A 20,216-nucleotide genomic window follows, 5' to 3' on the forward strand; every position below is an offset into this window, starting at 1 on the left:
TAGTTTAAACTGTAAGCTCTCCTCTGTGTGTTTGGCTTTAGCTTTACCATCAGCTGGGGACCGTTCTGACTGGGAGCATCGTTTTGCTGATGAGAGGAGCAAGAAAGATAACCTGAAACCTTGTCAGTGCAGGTTTTGAAGTTCACCTTGTGGGCCAGCTCTAACTTCAAGGCAGCTGAAGCTGATGATGGAACAACACCACCATCATTTGTGCTTAATGTTTCATGTATTAAAGCTGGCTGTTTGTGCCATGGCTTTAATTCCTCAGCGAGGACCCCATTCTTTCTGTGAAAGCAAAGTAGAGTATTGCTCATGGTTGGTTTTTTTTAATCAGTTGTGAAATCTTGATCTCATTATAGGGCTACCCAAATGAGAACCTGATTTCACAGAAATAGCACGATATGGAAGTATTGAATTGACTAGCATAGGTGTATCACTACAATAAGTTCATATAAACTAAATACCCCAATGCAGAGTAGGGAAATTAAGCCACGAGCAGCACAGACAAATCTGAATAAAATCCAGTTGAGGTGGAAGTTTTGTCAAGTTTCTGAGATCTGGGAACTGGATCTGGTTTGTGCCATCTCCAGAGGGCAGCACTCCTTCACTTGAAGGCTTTATATGTCTGTATAATACTATGAATGTAATGATCAGTTTTACCTGGGACAGCCTCACAGGTGTGGTTTTGGCTGTAGTTCTCAACATGACTCGGGTCTTTTTTAATCCGTTCTGTACTTCCCTATTAGGTTTAAGTAGTGTGATATAGTCCATGAGACCATTAAATCATTTCTTCTTGGAATCCTAATGACTTTTAAGAGGGTAGGCTTTAAAAATAAAAAGTTATGTTGTCTTTGATCAGTCTCTCTTAAGTAGCTGTTTGTTTTAGTACCATTGAATCTACTCCTGGTTGGCTCTGCCCCTTTTCTCCCAGTGTGTCTCCTCTGTGCTTTTCCCATAAAGAAATAATCCTGAATCTGGCAACTAAAAGCCACGAAGTGAGTCATTAACAAGTCTAGAACTTGCACTCAGCTGTGGGATTCCTGGCCTTGTTAACAAGTCCAGCAGTTTCTGATGCTTTTCTCCACACATCGTGCTGAGTTCTGGTTAAGGTAAAAGGCTGAGAATGGAGGTGAATGGAAAAGGTGATTTCAAGTCATGCCAGGAAGGAAAAAGACTTAAAACATTTTTAACAAATTCTGTGATGTAAGTGGGAAACATTAAACTCTATAATGAGTTGGGGAATGGGAACGCTGAAGAACAGAAGTTTTAACCTTCGCACTCAGTATCTTCTTGCAACTGCAAGAACTGTGATTGTGTCTGCGAAGCATAACCTGCAACTCCATCCAATACGGAATAGTGAAGATTTGCCTTTTGGGAGATGAATCCTCGAGGTGGTTGTGCTGCTGTTTGTGAGGAGTTGTGAGTAATGGCACTTCCTCATACTGACCAGATTCCTAACAGGTGCTGCTCTTGCAAGAAGTTGACGTGCTGATGTGTTGCAATGGGACCCAATTACCACACCTGGGCTGTTCATGCCGCAGTTTTCATCTCACTTTGAAAAATGCAGCCTTGCCCATTTGCTGTGTGTTAGTAGAAGTTGTGCTTCTGACCTGTTTAAAGCATTGGTGTTTAATTCCTTTCTTCCTAGCATGGCTTTTTTTTTTATTCTGACGTTGCTCAGTTGAAGTTCTTTTAATGAATTATTCCTCTGCTTTTCCCCTATTGCTGCTCTCCTTGGCAAAATAACTTTTATTGATGTGACCCATTAAATATTTATCACCGCAGCCTTTCCCCTTCAGGCTGCGATCTTGTCCAATTTTGCAATCTAAAGGCAATTAGGCTTCTGCTTAGAAAGGAAATCTCCAAGATGTGCAGCTCTGGGAGGTTTGGCAGAGGTGCACACCAAGGCTCGGGTTGGTGCAGGAAAGTCAGACTTGAGCAGAACTCCATCAGTTCTGTGGTGCTCTGGGAGTCAGTGAGGAGGCAATCCAGGAGGATGGGGGGAAAGATGAAATGAAACTGGCTGGAGCCACATAAAAATAATCACCTTAATTATAAATGTACATAAATATCCTGCTGTCTCCATGTCTAATAATGCTCAAACTGCTTTTGAACGGAACAGTTTTTGTCTGAGGTCCGAAACATTTTGTGACCATCTGTCTTTTCTCTATGTGAGATGTTAAATAAAGCCTTTAAGAGCTATGCAGCAAACTTCTCCCTACATCTCTGAGGCATTCTAACACAAGGTAGAGGAGATCAACCATCAGTTTTCTTGTCAGTAAAGCAAACTGCAGTGACACTGAAGGTATAACTTGTCCCAGCGATCAGGGTAGTGATGTAGTAAGCAGCCCAGCCCTCAGCAGCATGTCCCAAAGAAGCTGCATGCCATGATTTCTATAGCCCACACGGGTGCTCTGCAGGAAATACAAGTGACAAAACCAAGAAGTGTTTGGTAATACAGTCAGAATGATACTTATTGCTAAACTATTTAATACAGTTGCACACTTGGAGTGCCTCAGTAAACGAGTGTCTGCTAAGGACTTGGAGTGCTGCCGGGACTGGACCTCTCCTGGCTCCTCACCATGAGCTGCTCCATCTCTTCTGAGCTTTGCCTGCTCCTGCTCTGTCCTCTGAGAAGCTTTTCCATGTCTTTCTGGTCCCCCCAGAGGAATCCCTCGGAAGGAACTGAAGTAAATCTGCAGCTCAGCCAGCGCTCTTAATCTAAAAATATGAGGCACATCATTGCTGTTAGTGCTCATAACAGTTTTAAGTCCATGGAAAGTTACCCATGTTTTTAATGGAGGTCCTTTGCAGCTAGATGATGTTCCTGATGAGCGTGTCATTGCTTCATTAGGTTTCTCCCCTCCTTGTTTTCCTGCATTTCGTTAGCAAATGATCACTTGCTCTTATGGACGTGGCTGGAGCTCCCGTTTCTGGTGTGTGCAATGCACCCATGGCTGCAATTCCGCACCTGAGCGCCTGCACTGCTTCCACCCCAAGGCCTGTGGGAAGGGGTGGGGGAGAAAACTTGCAGAAAAATGTTTATTAACTTTTTTTTTATGGCAACGATTTTGTATGCTTCTGTATGGCGGCAGTGAGAACCAAGAGATTGATGTACTCCAGACAGTAACTTATCCTTCATTAACTTTATTAGGCAAAATTGCTTCAGACTCCATAAATATCACATGGCAGTCCCTGCACGCGGTGCCAGTGCAGCATTTATGAGCACCATTAAGAGCAGAGCACACGGCCGTGTCTGTGAGGTCACACTGAGCAACTCCGTGTATTTATTTCCCGGGAAACAATTTCCTGAATTTCTGGGAGCTTTTGAAGGAATTTGAGGATCTGTGTGTTGTGTTGGCATGTGTATGAAGGCCTTATTGTGAAGCGTTTGCCTGGTGAAGTGCCAGCTGGCTGTGCTGGATGTTACTGTGTGGATGGGGGGCTCATGGGGCGTAGTGGGAATGCTGAGTTCTGGCCTGAAGCAGTGATGGAGCACCTGGTGGAAGGCAGGGCCCAGGGGATGCAACAAACCTGACTGACTGGAAGGGATGGAGCCAGGATCCACCACTTTCCCAGCCTGCAATTTCATATATCTTCACTTACTCCAGCCTAGGACTTTGCTACTCTTCTATCTTTGCTGTGCATCAAGTTACAACATTACATGGGGTCATGGCCTTGGGTTGCAGAACCACTTCACTTTAGGATGCTGAGCACTGGTGTTGGAGCCAATGCAGTGGGATGTGCCCATGTCAGAGCATTCATGAAGTTCCCCACCCGAGTTCTACATGTTGGCTGTTCACCTCCAGATGAAGCAGAGTTTCAGCAGGTCTTCTGAGAAAACGTAACATGCCTTTGGAATGATGAGGCTGTGTCCTCCTCCCACAGAACGATCAGGTGCATATTTCTTCATTTTAAGCTGTTTTTAAATTGTTGCCCCAGACTTTCCACTAAACACATCCCTTAAAAGAAAGGTAACCTTCCATGGTGTTTCACAATGGCTGTGTAGGTGGATTCATCCCAAAGTAAGGACAAGGGCTCATTGAGGCTGCCAGTTGTTAAGTTGATCGGGCATACCTGTGTTAACCTGGGTGTGATGGACACCTGTGCAGGAGGAGCTGCAACCCAGGGGCGCAGAGCAGAGGCTCCTGCATGGCTGAATTCACCTTGGGACAAGTTATACCCAAGTCTGGGAAGGAAGATATGGGTTCAAGGGGGGGGCTGCCTGCCTCCTTTCACTCTTGCTCTGCCTTCTCCCTCCCCACACATCCAAGTCCTCTGTGCCACACATTCCTGTCCTTCCCAGTGGGAAGTCCCCTTGGCTTTGCCCCAGATTCACTACTTGTGTATATTTGTATTGTACTTAAAGATCTCCAGTGCAAAGTGACATCTGCTGCAGAAGTCCTGCAGGACTGTATTTTTGCAAAAGCCAATCTGGTCCTGCTGCTTTTATTTCTTGTTCTGGGGGCCTCAGTTGATCTCTTTTGCTGCTCGCCCCACTGTGAGTCTCCAAAGTCATTTGAAGAGTGTGGAAGGGGGTTAAAAAAAATGTAACAATCTTCCAAAAATTTAAAATGAGCAGGTTTTGTGACCCAGCAGATTAATTCAGAGGGAATCAAGTACTCCGTGGCAGAGGTAAGACATCTGATGAACAGCTCCAGTACAGAAGGGCAAATGATGTCAGCTTCATTTGGAAGTAATTGTTTTTGTACATGGCTGGCATATAAACCAAGGTAACCTGATGCTGCTGCAGCCCAGCACCACAACGTGCCCCTCACTACAAATGGGCACTGAACACAGACATTTTGTTTTAGTATTCAAGCAGCAGCATTTCAACAGCACCTAATTAGCTTATAGATAGATACAGCCATTAGAGAGGATAGTACTGTAAAGCAGAGATGTCTCTAAGCACTGCACTGCAGCCCCCAAAGTATTGGCATGTTGCTGGGGCAGGTGTGCAGGGAAGGGTCTATGGCTCCAGAGCAGCCCAGGAGGTCGGTTCTCTGGGGGGATTTCTGGTTGGTAGATGGAAAATAATCTCTGTTTGCTGGCTGCCAACGGAGCTCTCAGTCTCATGCTGTGCTTTAGCAGACAGGTATGCTCATACAAAAAAGCACTGATCAGCTGCTGCACTGGAAGCTTTTGCCCAGAGAGACAAGATGTGAGAGGGGAGCAGCTGTGAAGACATTTGTTTGTCCTCCATTTGCTCATTTTTTGTCTCTTTCACTTTGTCGTTTATGTACGTGTGCTGAAAGATGTGGGGCTGAGCATGGTGTTTCTAGGAGAGACATAGGGAGATGGCAATACGTACAAGTTCATGTGACTGCTGCTCTGCATTCAAGGCATCAGACTTCTTGTGTTGGTAAAAGGTGCTTTGCAAATACTGATGTTTTTACCAAGTCTTGTGATCTGCTGGTCCCACTGGGCCCAAACTGTGCTGAACACCTGCTGTGGGGTGGACTCTGCAAGCTCTGCTGGAGCCAATGCACCCACCGGGGTGTTTGTATTCCTCCATGTTATAACCTTATCACAAACTGGAATGAATTCATCCTGCTTTCTCCTTCCTCAAACAGAAGCTGGTGAGGTCTCACTTTTCCAAATAGGCCTTATTTGTAGGTGCAGAAACCCCTGAGGAGGCTGTTTGCTCTCCTGTTTGAAGTCCCAGAGAGTGAGTGTGTGCAGTGGTATGAAGAACGCAACCCATGCACATCTGAAGCCCTGTTTGTAGAGCTAGGGAGGAGTCATTCATCCCTCAGTGGGATGAGGACAGAGAAAAGCAACAGCTTCTGCTTGTCTCAGGTGCAGGAAGGCAGTGTGGGTGCAGGCAGTGCCCTTGCAGTGTGGCTGCATGCATCAGGAGCTGGCAGTGAGAAGTGGAGGGGCAGCGCATTTGCTGTTGCCACAGGGTGTGCATCTTACTTTTCAGAGCATTTGAATATATATGAAAAATCTTACTTGATCTGTTCTATTTAGGCACTTACGACATAACATGGGCTTGCTGTTTTCTGTAGCGTCTTCTCTGGCTGTGATTTTGCAGCCACATGTTTTTTTTCTGCTATATGGAAGGAGTCATATTTTTACAGCAGCGTAACCCATTTTTCCTTTATTGTAATTGTTTTGGAATAAGAAGTAATCATCCAGGACTGACCAACTTGCTCTACCACACGTTCTGTTCTCAATTCTAGTAAATTGCTTTGAGAATTGAACAAAGCTCTGCTCAATCATGCAAGATATCCATTCTGAACAGCACCAGGCAAGTAAACCTACTTTAGCCTGTTGCAATCATCTTTAGTTCTATTTCTTAAAGATAAAACTGTAAGAGCATGATACCAAATGTGCAGAACTTATGAATTTTCATTCATTCAATAAGGAACATAGGCTTCATGTCCCCCTGTCAAATTCCCAGCCTCGGCAGGTATTTAACTTCTAATTTATTACTAATAGACTCTGACAGCTTTGACAGAGGCTTCCATTGGTGGATATCAGCATTCTGTGCTTAGGACTGAAGCAGCCAAGCTCCTGCTGGAAGGGCCCTGTGCAGGACTGCTGGGTGGCAGCATGGTGCACCTCTGCCCCCCTGGGACATCTCTGTGCCCTTACTGTCCTGTCTTAGATGCTGCCAGCCCATGAGTTAGGTGATGGTTATGTGCAGGGTGCCTGCTCTTGTGGCAAGACAGTCCTTTCTGCTTGTTGAAATTGTGCTGTTAGGATGGCTGGAACTTGGAAACTTTGTGTATTAGTGTAATGTTAAGCCAATGTAGATCAAACAGCAGCTTGCAGTGGTATCTGTTGGCCAGAATCTAAGAGGTAAGTTCAACCTGAGTGTTTCACAGAGCTAAGTAGAATGTATGTTTCCTATCCACATAGGGTCTTTTGTATCCAAGTTCCTTTAAAGAGTTCTGATGAATAATGAGTATTGTTTAATCATAGGGTGTGCATCTCTACTCAGGATTCAGTTTAACAAAGCAATGAGGCATATGACAGCGGAGGTTTTGTCTTCTGACTCATTTTATTTGTTGGTTTTATTTGCTGTTTTATGCCATAGTTGGTTAATTCTGAAATTAAACATAGAGGCTTCAGTAACGTTGAATTCTTGTACTGATACACAGGGTGGCACATGGACTTTCCCACCTTATTGGAAGGAGAAAGAGCAATGAAAGCATTTATAGTAATAGTAAAGGAGCACCAAACAAAGGTAGTTACCGTGCACAGAAATGCTGTGTTTTTCAGAAGTATTACCTGGAGGTTCTTATCTTGTATGGAAGACAGGTAGAAACTGCTTGAAAGAAACCAACCATCTCTTGAGTAAATGGTATTTTATGGGCTTCTGTAGGCTTTCTGTCCTTTTGCTTCTAAAGATGATAGAGCAGCAGGAACAAAACTTAGGGCTTTACCATCACTCAACTGTAACAAGCTAATAATGATAGAGCCTTTAAAAGGGCAGCACACCTGGGAGAACGCGGGCATCTTCAGGGCCAGTGTAAATTCGGGTTAGTAAAACTAAATGTTGTTAACGTTCTCGCTGTGAGGGGTCTTCAAACACCAGGCAAAGCACTGCTATGTGTTTTAGTTTCTTTTCTTTTGAAGGAGTGAAATGAAATAATGAAAAACGGATCTGTTCTTTGTTACACAAACCCTTTAAGGACGGGTGAAAGTACATTTATTAAAACCAAATATTTTAAGGGTTGCCCCTTTTAGATGAGCACTATCAGAGCCATTTAATGCCAGAGGTAACAGATGCCGTCTGACGTGAAGCTCTGGAGATGGCTCCGCACGCACGGCAGCAGGATGACGTATTCTTTCTGCGCTGTGTGTGCATATGCTGCACTCTAATGCTGTGAACAACTGAAAGAAATCAATATTAGAAAAGGAGAAGAGGAAGATGATGTTTCAGCAAAACAAACGCTCTCCTAGAAGAGAATCCTGGGGTCGGTGTGGTGCTGGGCCAGGCGCTGGGTCCACAGCACAGCTGTGCCTGTGAGGCACTGCTGGAAGGCGCTGCACCATCGGCAGGGTGGGATGAGTAGGGCTGGGGGAGATGTTAAGTAATCTCTAAATACTAATGATGTCAACAGCCGAATTGGAAGCTGTAACCAGAGTGTCATAACTTCCCATTCGATAATGGGAAAACTGATCATAAAAACAACTGAACAAACTTCTAATGCTTTCAACTAATGCTTTTTGTTGCTTGCAATTAATTTTAATTGCACTGGTTTTTCATCTGCGCAGAAAAATAGGCTGAATTGTTGTGTGTCTGTTACTGCTGAAGACTCTTTGCTTCTGTGCTCTCTTCTATGCAGTACCCTACTGCTTGGGGCAGTCCTTCAGCATCCTTTGTGGGACGGTCCCCAGCAACACTGTCACATTTGGGGCTGCAGCAGGGCTCTGCCTGGTGCATTGTATTCAGGACTTCTTTTACTGTCTCTGCTAATCGTGTTGATTTGGAACATGTCGTATCTGGGTGCTGGACGCTGCTAATCCCACTTTGTTGTTTATCTTCTTTGATAAAAGTTATGTTGTTGCACTTCAAATGTTCTTAAGAAAGGCAGCTTATGTTTTGTGCTGTCCCCCCAAAGGGGTCCTCGTTGCTTTCTGGTTTAAACAGTGCTCATTAATGTGTTTCTCATTTACATATGGTAAGTCCTCCAGACGCTGCACTGTCACTGTTGTAATTGGGCTTAGGGATTCACCCAATGATCCAGGCTGTGCTGATCTCCTTCTGGCTTCCTGCTGCTGCATGGCTTTAAGAATGCAAGATTTCTTTCCCCTGGGAGAGGCTGAGGAGGGTGGCCTTGGCTCTCATTCCAGCTATCCACAGCCTCTAAAGCTTGTTCTCACACAGTGATTTTCTACTTGGAGCCCTCGATGATCCTGAGCTGCAGGGATCTTTCTGAGCAGGGCTCTGATGGATGATGTCTGCCCTAAGTGCTCTGCAGTTTGTTTGTGCCCCCATAGGAGGGATGTGCTGGGCAGCAGAGGGGCGGATGTTCTTTGCACTTTCTGGTTGTGCTGTAGGGAAGAGGGTATCATAGACCACTGTTTGAAGTCTATGGTTCTAAGTCAACTAAAAGCAAGCTTTTAACGTGAGGGAAAAACCAATGTGGTTCTAAGGAAATAGTGCAGCAGAGAGAGAAGCTGCTGGCTGGAACCTGAGGGCTGCTCATCTCTGTAGGGATAGGCAGAAGTGAGGAGGAAAGTCTATGTGTAGTCATCACCCTTCCTCAGCAATTGACCTAGGAGTAGGTTTGGTTCCCTCGTTGCTGTGGGGCAGGTGAAGGAGGGTGAAACTGAAGACCTAATGCTGTACTGTTTTGTGCTAGGCAGGGCAGTGCTGACCTCAGCCAAAGGCCAAGCTCTGCCTCTCTGGTCTTTGTGTAACTGAGGAAGCACTGCTGGAAGATGCTGGAGGAGAAAGAAATTGGGGGGGTCTCAGGGAGCTGACTGAGCTTTTTGCCAGGATACTGCAACCTGGCTCTGTAACAGCCACAGCCCTGAATGATCCCTGTTGGCTCAAGGAATGGAAAGGCATTATGTTTTCTAAGATGGATTTGTTTTTGAGCAGTGAATGCAGAAGAGGACAGGTTTACGTGGCCACAAGATGGCAATCACAGAGCAAACTTGTGATGCTTCTCTGCAGCTTCTGATGGAAAGGAGCGCTTCGCTCCTTGAACTGCAGATTCCTATAAAGTAAAAATAGCATAGCAGGTGAGAAAGGTGCTGTGCAATGGATGTGTAAGTTGTGCGTGTGTTTATTTAAATGGTATTTCTTCTCAAAGCCCCTAAAATACAGAGTGCCTTTTGTAAATGTCTTTTACTGATTCAGGCAATCACCAGGGATAACTCTTCCTGCTTTCTCTTCATCACTTTAGGACTGGGGCGAATGGAATATATATGTGCGTGATGATTTCACCGTGCTGTAGCTGCTTTAAAGCTGTTTAATAGTGGCCTTTTTATTTCAGCCTTTTCAGCAGAAGCTGCACAGATCGTTTGGTTACTTTCATACTTCAGTCCCAAGGGGGAAAAAAAAATCACTGTAAAAAATCGGTTTGGAACGTTTCCTGTTAAACTATTTTCATGGGTCAGAGGCATGACGTGAAATATTCCTACAGAGAAAATAACATTCTGCAGTATGTCTCTGCTATAGGCTCTGTTCTCACATTCTGTGAAATAGTTCCTATCCTTTTTCCCCACTGTTATTGCTGTGAGAGTGGAAATAGAAGTATTACCCAGGTTGGCTGAGGTGCTGTGCGTGACTTTGATGGAACTGTTATAGATACAAGAGTTAGCATTAGCCCCTTCTGTGGGGACCTGAGTAGAGGACTTGCACCAGGTTGTCACTGCATTAAAACACATCTCTATCCTTTTTGCATCTGCTCTTCTTAGTCTGCAAAGGCCAGGCATCGTCTGGTGTGAGAAAGGAACTTTGATAGGTATGGTTCCTTATGGGGGATCCCTTGAAGCCCTGATACCATCTTGTTGAAAACTGAATCAAACAAAAATTAGCAGTGTCCAACAAACAGCAGCAACCCAAACAAGTATCAGTTATGGAAGTATTTTGTTTCTTTAAATAAATGTAATCTGAACTCTACAAAGCCTGAATACAGGGAGTGATAACACCAGTGTCTCCATCCAATCCTGCTGATATCTCCTATCTAACTAGTTATGAGGCCATGTAGGATAGGAATCAAGGCACAGTAAGCAGGAAGGTCTTGAAAGAACTGACTTTTTTGTGATTGTAATACGGCAGGTATGGGAAGACTAAGTCTTTGTCTTTTGCTTCCTTGTGTTGATTGAATGGAATTACAGAAGTCTGTTATTGCATTAAATCCTCTCTTCTCAGTGGGATCCAAGTTGTAAACAAGGTAGAGTGAGAAGTGCAGATAAAATCTGAATGCTGAACACACTTGATCTGTATCTTTCACTGTAGCAGCTACTCAGAGCACATCTCTATTTTGCTTCATTTTTGACATTGAGTGGAATATGGCTCATGCTCCCTAATAGAGTTGGCACAATTTCAGGTTGACATGGCTGTCCTGGCAGTGTCAAGTCTAGCTTGAGCCATCAAGGCACAGCGGCTCGTTACATACTCGTTTTTATCATCTCCTGCTTTATTCTGTTGGAAGCTTACAGCAGAGGTTAAAAACATCATCTGCACTGGGACTCCTCTCCAGCTGCTACGGGCTCATTTTCTCCCTGACCCTTTATGGTACTAAAGCCAGCCTGCTTCGTCTGTCACTGGCTTGAAAGGAAGCCTGTTCCCTAGACATGCTACATCATTTATTCCTGTTTTTCTTCTTGATCCAGCAGACTTGAAATCCGTTCCATTTCCCATTAATAAGGGCTCTACCAGATGCACAGAAAGGGTAGGGACCTTCTGACGTTAGAGGAACACCAAACTCTGCAGGGCTATCAGACTTTTTTCTGTATTATGACACAGTGACTGAAAACTAATCTGCAGCTTTGTAAAGAGAAAATGTGCTGCTGGATGCTTTAACTAACTAAGATGGTTGCTTGTTAGTTCTGTTGGTTTATCTTTTTGAAGTGTTTTACTGTGAGCATTCTGTAATTGTCTGTGCATGGTGAGCAGTGTTGTGTGTAAACTCTTTTGGGCCAAAGCCGTACTTTATAAGTTCCCAGTTTGAAGCTGATGAGAAGAGAAGCCTGAGGCTCATGCAGAATAGCAAGCTTAGACATTACAGTAAGAATGACAATGAGCATGGCTATAAAAGAGACTTTAAATCAGCAGTCTTTCTCCTTTTTCCCCCTCCCTGAAAATGTTATGTTTCCTCAGTGTTCTGCCAGTGTTGCTTTTAGGTGCAGTTAAGGACTTCTGTTATTCCACTTGTCCAATTAAAATATACATTAAACTATGTCTGAGAGGTCCATTGGTTCTCATGGCTTCACCATAAGGACTTACATTTGCAATAACTATAGCAGTTCCCTTGAGGATCCTTTCAAATACGAAAATTGGCCCAAATTATTTGACTTGGCTTCAGAAATTGCACCTGCTTTTCTGCATGACTTTAGACACCGTCTTTCATTACCCGTTGTACAGTCTGGGTTCACACGAGGCTAAGCAGCTTCCCAAATCTCGTAAGCAGGGTAGTCACCAGAGCCAACAGTATATAGATGTGCATGCAGTGAGACTGCTTCGTTACTGGTGACTTGGAAAGTCAATCAAATTTGCTTTCAAAAAAGATGATCTGTGGCAGTGGATGGGCTTTCTGTTCCTTCCTGCATTAAGGACCATGCTTGCCATGTGGGTTTTACTTGTATATAAGGTAAAGCCAAGGGGAAAAAAAGGAGCTCTCTTCAGAAGGTGTTAGTTCTTCCATGTGTGAAGACTAAATGAAGACTCAGAAGACTAAAAACAGGCTATGGTAGAGTTACACTCATGCCCTTACTCTTTTTTTCACTTTCCTTTGGTGACCTTGTATGTGTCATTTCAGCCAGTGGTGCAATAGCTGGTCCTCAGCAAGAAGGGGGTAAGCTTTCCTTTCCCAAGAAGGAAGTGTTGTGTTCTGTCAGTATGGAGGAACCACCACTGCTATTTTTACACTGGCAGTAGATAGCAGCTCAGGGCTTGGTGCTGTAAGTAAGGAAGTTCATTGCTGTGCTGCCAGCTGCCTCAGTGAATGGAGGGGAGGGAGCCTGGGACTGCATCTCTCTACATCCTGCTAAACTACGTTGTGTCCAGCCAAGCACCAGAACTCTGCCACTACCAGACTCCCATGGCACAATTTTAGCTGGGGGATCTCATCTCAACCAGGGATTTGAGTCTAATTTCTGGTGCACAGAACATTTATTGCTCTGTTACTGAGAGAAGAAGTGCCATTTCCTGTGTCTTGGTAGATTTAGAGCTCTAAAAGCCTAAACCTGCTGGGTCACATTTCTGGCAGACATAGTAATGACAATAAATGCTGAGGACTGTGATGCCATTAGCCAAGTAATCACATAGGTTGCACTTCCTGTGAGTGTCTCTTCAGGGACCTCGAAGAACCTCAGTTATGCCTTTAGCATAGTTGTATTAAGGGTTATTAAATGCAGTCTTCCCTGTTGCAGGAGTGAGACCTGAAGTGGTTAAGAAATATGACCAGTGGTGCAGGGAGAATCTACTGAGCTGTGAAAGCTGCTCTCCAGGTCTTGATCCCATTTCTGTCCCCTAATCCAAAGCCCACATTCGAGCTTGAGTTGCAAAAATAACTACAGCAGCTTATGAACGCAGAGGTCTGCAGCTTCATTGATACTTCTGCCAGTGTTGATGCTCAGTCTCATAGACAGAGGTGGCCATTGGTGCTGTTTTAACCTGTCTGTCATGGCAGAATTCTGAAGTCTACGCTGAGAACTCACAAATAAAAACATTGATACACTTCCCTGTTGAGAAAGTGCATCACATTATAAATAGACATTTCCTCCTTCACCTACACTATCCTACTCCATGGAGCTCTTTGCACTCTTGGGATTGCAGACGAAGCAAAAACCAAAACAACAAAAACAACACCAAAATAAACCCAACAAATAAAAACAAGACTCAAACTTGCCTGTGAGGTTTTAGTTACCAATTCCTGGTATTATGAAGGTGCTCTGAATTCATCTTGTTGCTGTCCATACAGTTCTTACTATATTGCCTGTTCACACTAGGCATTGCTGAGTATTGGCATATAATACACTTCAATAAAGAGAGTTGATCCATAGAAGGGTAAATGCTTTGTTTTAATGGTCATCAGCTTTGATCAAGACTTGAGGCTAAAATTAAGCCAGAAAGGGTGTTTGTCCATGAATCCTAGGGGCAGGAAATAATGCTTATAGCAGAATATGGCTCTGGAAATGAGTGCACAGGACTTGTCTTCTGTATTCATAACCTGCCACTGTCCTGAAGGGATTTATTAAAATTCAAAGCATGCTGATCCCAGACTGTTAGATTTCAAACATGAAATTGGGACCTGGCTTTGATTTTCTTTATATATTTGATTTTACTTGTATATACACACATACAAAAATAGATAATGTATACATATATTAAAAATTGTACATATAAACACAAAACCCCTGCATTAAAATGCAGATTGCTCTGTGAAGATGTGTTCATATGCTGCCTACAGTAGGATAGTGGACTTGATAAAGAAGTCATGAATCTGGAAAACAAGGGCCGGTATAAAACAGATTATCTTCAGTAGCCATAGCTGGTTTAGAGTAATGAGGCCCTCCTCATAGCTGCTAAAATTCCATGTGTTGATGGAACATCAAATGTTTGAAGCTCTAAAATGGACTACAGCTCTTACCTGCACTGGGAAAACTGGAGGGCAAAAATCTAGATGTCCTGGGTCTCATGCATTTATTGGTTTCCGTGGATTTGTTATTTTCCCCCTTAGATATGACTGTTGCTAAAAAAGCTTTGGAAGACATCCAGTTCTTCTGGTCCTAATCTGGCATCTGGTTTTGTTTTCTGCTCTTTTAAATCAAATTTATGAAGAATCCTTCCAAGATGGGGTTGTATGGCTCTCCTTTATGGTAACTGCAAAATATTAGTGAAAAATACTTAGTGCCAGAGGGATCTGCTCTTTGCAATAGGCTGGACAGATCAAACGAGTTGTTATTAAAAACAGATTCCAGACTGATAATATCCACCATCTGGGAGCAGTGATTGCAGATACAAAATTGGATTCACCAGGGGAGGTGGTTGTGGCGCTTGATGTTGAAATAGCCTTTGATAGAATAGGAAGACGAGCTGTTTACTGCAGATAGAATTCTGTGAATCTCTTGCACGAATCCATTAAAACTCTCTGTTTTATCCTGGGGGCAGTGGTGATAAGCCACTATTTTCCAGTATCATTTCAAATTGTGAATGGGGAAGGAATTTGAGGTAAACAAGTATTTCCCTTTCTCATCATCACATTTCCTTGCTTATTATTGAGTCTTGGCAGAGTGGGTTGGAACAGCCACCAGATTAATGATGCTTAAATGGACTTTTCTTTGTACATGGGATATTTCTTTTTCTTTTACGTGCAGAGTACTTCGTGCTATCAGCAGATGTTGAACAAAATCGCTGTGTGATTTATCCTTGTTTTCTTAGGCTGCAGAAAGATTTGTTAGAGGAAGATGAGAACGGAGAGGATTTTAGCATCCCTGTGCTCATGCTGCTATCTCTGAGACTGTTATCTTTTTCCTTCGGGGACTATACTGAGCTGCCCTTATGTGTTTGCTTTGCTTTCGGGTGACAAATATAATGACTGGAAAGATACGTGAATACTTTGTGTGTTTCTGAAGCTGTATTTCTATAATTAGTGCAATTTAGGTGGAGTCGAACTTTTCCAGAGACAGGAAGTTAATAAATATTCCCCTAGAGAAGACTGAAGTAGGGCCACCAAACATGAGCATGCACTTGGATGAACTCATCCTGCACAGAATTTTACCTTGTGCAACAATTCAGCAGGTTTTTCCATCCTCGCTCTCACAGGTACTACAGCTTTCAGACTTTGCATGGAAATAGAACACATCCACCAGACAAGCCACCAAATGCTTCCTGCCCAAGTTCTGATCAACCATCAGCTCAACTGTGCACAGCATGGCAGAGAGGAAGGCAGACTGAGGCCAGGACTAGGCTGTCATTGGTCTGGGTCACAGCATCAGAATATCTAGCTCGACTAAACCTCAGGTGTGAGTTTAATGAATAGATCACATAACATGGCTGGGTTGTGAGGCAGGTGAAGCTGGGTCTCAGGCAGGAAAGTATGATAAATATTTGAAATAATAATAGGCAATTTAACAGATGTTAGAGGACAGTAGTTTGAATTTTCCTCAACAAGATCCATTATTGCACGCGTCAGCGGTTGTTCTTTCTTAGCAAATAATGGTAAAATGTACGTTTCTAACCCCATTGCCTTAGTGATTCCTGGCTCCTATAAGTGTAAAGAATTTATGAGCAACAGATGATGCAATATTACAAGCCTGAGACCTTCTGCTCTCTTTCCCCTTTCTCATTAGCAGCAGCAGGCCTGCTAGAGCTTCCCATAGATGTTCAGACCACAGCTGCTCCTCTGTGGGAAGGTCTCACGCTGCAGTGTGACAAACCTCCAGAGGGAAAAGCACTTTGCATCCTTATGCAGTTGTTTTCACTGATCAGCATCTGCACTGTGCTGCTTTTTCATCACCTCTCTTATTAAAAATGATAATCATCAACGGGGAATGTCAGATTGTGGAGTTTTTGTTTTTGTTTTTGTTTTTGACAAACATACAAGACAAGAAGTAGAGGTGTGAGTATTCAGAGTATTTCTCTTTCAGGCTTCTTTGCGTATAACTGAAGGCAAACAAAAAGAAGTTGTGATTTCTCTGCATCTTTGCCTCTTTTTGGAATGACTCGTTCAGGCCATTTGAAAAAGTCTCTTGCAGTTACTGTTGAATGATAATTTAAAAATAACCGAGGTTCGTCAGGCTTTAACATATTTCAAGGCTTCATGAAGAAACTGTTCTAGGAAAAAAGTCATACAAGAAAGCATTCAGCAATAACCAAGCTCCCTTTGTGCACCATGCTACAGCTGCAGTGGCTGGGATGCAGCTGGGGCTCCTTGCTGCCAGGTGACTGTTGGAAAAGGCTCCCCATCTTCACATCTGTCCAGTTTGTCATTTTTCTACCTTTTGTGGTAGGAAGTGGCTGAAGAGCACAGCACAGTGCATGGTGTTTGAATGTGAAATGTATCAACATGCTTTGGGGCTTGGATGCCGCTGGGCTCATGCGTAGCAGAGACTTGTGGGTGCTGCTCAAAATAATTTCTGGAGCGGAGCCGTTTTCTTTCATTGTGCAGGAAAATTGGAGGAATTACACTAATTCAATGCAGGAATGTAATGCTTCTCCGCCACAGAAAGAGCTGCTTCCTCATCCACAAACTGAAGTGCAACAAGTGCAGCATAACTTCAGCACTGAGCAGCACTTAAAAGTGAAGCCACTCCGGGGGCATTGCTCCGGGATCCGGTTTCCATGCAGTCCCATTGCAGAGGGGCGCTGACAAAATGGCGCCCAACATGGAGGCTGTCCTGCCGCACTCGGACTGACTGAGCAGGGCCTGGCTTTGTTCGTGCAGCTTTAGAACAAAAGAACAGCCAGGTTTTTTTTTCTCAAGTGGTTTTGGGGCAGGAAAATTCTCCTTTTTGATGCTTCTCATGCAATTTACCTCCAGCTGGTTGCCACGCATGCAGGTATGGGACTGAACCTTTTCCTGCCATAAAATGCAACATCCTCAGAGCTGTGTGGGGAAGGATTTGTCACCTCACAGCAGAGCAAAATCCACTCTCAGTCCTCCAAACAAACATTACGATGGGTAGATGAAGTCTATCAGGACGGCATGGCTGTTTTTAAACCACAAAAATCACTCTGGAGAAGGCGGTTTTCTGGAACTTTCTGTAAGGACGCAGGGAGGGATCATGCATTCCTTTGTTTCCTGGTCTGGCTCCGTCTGCAGCTGAAAGGTAGGTTGTTTGTGCGTACATAGCTGTGCTTAAATACTGAAATAAGTGTGATTTTTGGTCAGTTCTTAATATTCAGGTTGAAAATAACCACGTGGCTGCTGCTTGGCAGCTTGCAAAGCTCAGGGAGAGGCCGTGAGGAGCTGTGGGGCTGGGGGCACTGCCTAGCAACAGCAGCCTCCCATGGCTGGACCTCCTTGGGACTGTGGATGAGGCTCTTAAAAATGTTCTTTTAAGATCATAGAATCGTTTGAGTTGGAAGGGAAGTTTATAGGCCATCTGGTCCAATTCCCCTGCAATGAGCAGGGGCACCCACAGCTTGATCAGGAGCTCAGAGCCCATCCAGCCTGACCTTGGGTGTCTCTGAGGACTGGGCTTCCACCACCTCTCTAAGCAGCCTGTGCCAGTGCCTCACCACCCTCAGTGTAAACAGATTCTTCCTCATGTCTGATCTAAGGGGTGTTCATGTCTGATCTAAGGGGTGTGTGTATGTCATGTGTGTGTTTTCCTGGCTTACTGTGCTGCATAAGCTGCCCATTACTCTATTATTCTAAAGGAATGTGAGTACTGTTTTGCTGCATGCTCCCTTTGCTTTTATGCAAAAACGAAACAAAACAAAATAAATAAGCACCCTGATATGGGGCAGCTCCTTCTGTTGGGTGCCAAATGCGGAGGTTTGGCTTTACAGATTGTATTGATATTTTTCACCTGGCTCTGCAGCTGTGTATGCTAAAAATATCTTTGGAAATAATTCAGCTAGGAGAAACCTTTAACTGCATAAAAGGATGTTATTTATTTCTAGGGCCTGAATTGCTGTTAAATTTCACCCCTTTCTGTTTTCCTTTCAAATGTGCCTTGAGTGCTGGGTATAATGCTGACAAGCATCTGGGTGCTGTCAGCTAATGAGTCCCAGACAGCGGTGTGTCAGTATCCTCAGACTAGGTGCAGTGGTGTAGTTACTGAGGTAGAAGAAAATTCTCAGAAAACAGGGAGAACTGCCATGATCATCTCTGCCTTATTTACAGTCTCTGAATTAGATTTTCCCGTACTTGAGCTTTCCTTTGCTGTATTCCAAGTGGGTGCTTTCGCCTTGCTCCAGTGTGAGCTCCAGTTCCTGTAGCCTGCAATCAACAGTAACAATGTTCTTGTTGGGAGCCATTCCTCTCTTGTGAGCTCTGATTTTCATCTGCTTAAGCGTGGAACTTTTTTTCCCTACCCTCTAAGAAGCATGTGTGGAAGTGAAATCTTTTTGCTCTGGGCCAAGACTTACAGCAGAAAAAAAGGGGAAGGGTTTGGTGGCAGGAAGGTTTGACTGAACTGTGCCTGTTCAGTCAGGACCCTCTGTGACAGGTTATTAGACAAAGCAACGATAGGAATAGGAACTTGCCATAGAGAATATCCATCTGCTTACTGAATGCTTTGTGATATCTTTAGTGATCTGATTTTCTTAATCAAGAACCATCTGAAGGGTGAGTAGATGGAATATAAGCTTTTCTCCAAATTTTTGTTTTTGCTGCTTGGCAGCTTTTCCTCAGCGATTGACTGCAGAGTTCAGGTGGGTTTTCAGAGCAGGATGAAGAATCAAGAAGAGAACTCACTAGGGAGGTGTAACAGCTACAGGGATTCTATAAAATTCTGGCTGGATTTTTATTGTAAATGAGGAATAACCAAAACATAATCCAGGTCCTAACTCCATCCAGCTTCAGGGAGAATTCAGATTTAGATTTGCGGAAGAAAGCTCTGCTTTGCTACATCAGTAATTCCTGCTGATCTGTCACAGGATGTGTGCCTGTGTGAAATAGGGCAGGACTGAAGCTCTGAAGCTTTTAAAGTTTCCCTTTACTTTGGTAAGTATTTCTGGTCTTCAGCCTACCTTAGAATTGGACTTTAAATGTCAGATTTTTTTTGATCACATTTAAAAAGGTGACTCATTTTGAACGCTTTATTGTATGTTGGGCTGGGAAGGACAGATAATGGAGTTTTGATAACAAAACAGCAGAAAGTAGGAACGATCTCATTATTGCATGAGCTGGAAAGTTAACATATTTATTAAAGTTCTGACAATTGTGGCAGTCATCCTTGCCTGTAAATGTCAGAGCATTATAAACTTTCATAGCTTTCTTCTTGTTTTTCAGGCTCTTGTCAATCATCATAATTATTACATAAATCGACACAAACAGTCATTATTTTTCTGCTGTATTGTTTTTAACTTTAATGTGATGGAAACTGATTTTCATTCCAGGAATATTTGACAACTTGATTTTCAATAGGATGTTGATAACAGGATTGACTTTAAATCCTAGACACTGGTCTAATTGCCCAGCTATGCTAGCCCTGCCCAGCTTTATAGTTGTTATTGCACATAGATTTTTACAAACTATTGCGATTAGGATAGTACAGAAACTTACATGTAGAAACCTATTTTGCATTGTGCTCTAATTGCATTTTTCTAATCCATATGTGTAATGTCTAACCTGAACTATTTTAATTAGCCACTTCTGTAGTACCGTGTTTCAAAATGAATCCTGATGATGCTGAGGACAAAACACGTTGAGGCTTCCCCAGCAGCTTACAGCTGTGGGAACAGATATAAACCTTGAAGTCCCTTACTGTAAGGTTTCTCCCACAGAGCAGGATAACAGTTCAACTTTTCAATTTTTTTGAACTCTTTTTAATGGCTGTGCTGGTCATGCATCTAAAATTTTAAATTAGTTTCTAAATCCTTGATTTTCTTTCTTAATCAAAGTTGGTGGAGA

Source organism: Excalfactoria chinensis, chromosome 17 (assembly GCF_039878825.1).
Source record: "Excalfactoria chinensis isolate bCotChi1 chromosome 17, bCotChi1.hap2, whole genome shotgun sequence".
NCBI classification, from domain to species: Eukaryota; Metazoa; Chordata; class Aves; order Galliformes; family Phasianidae; genus Excalfactoria; species Excalfactoria chinensis.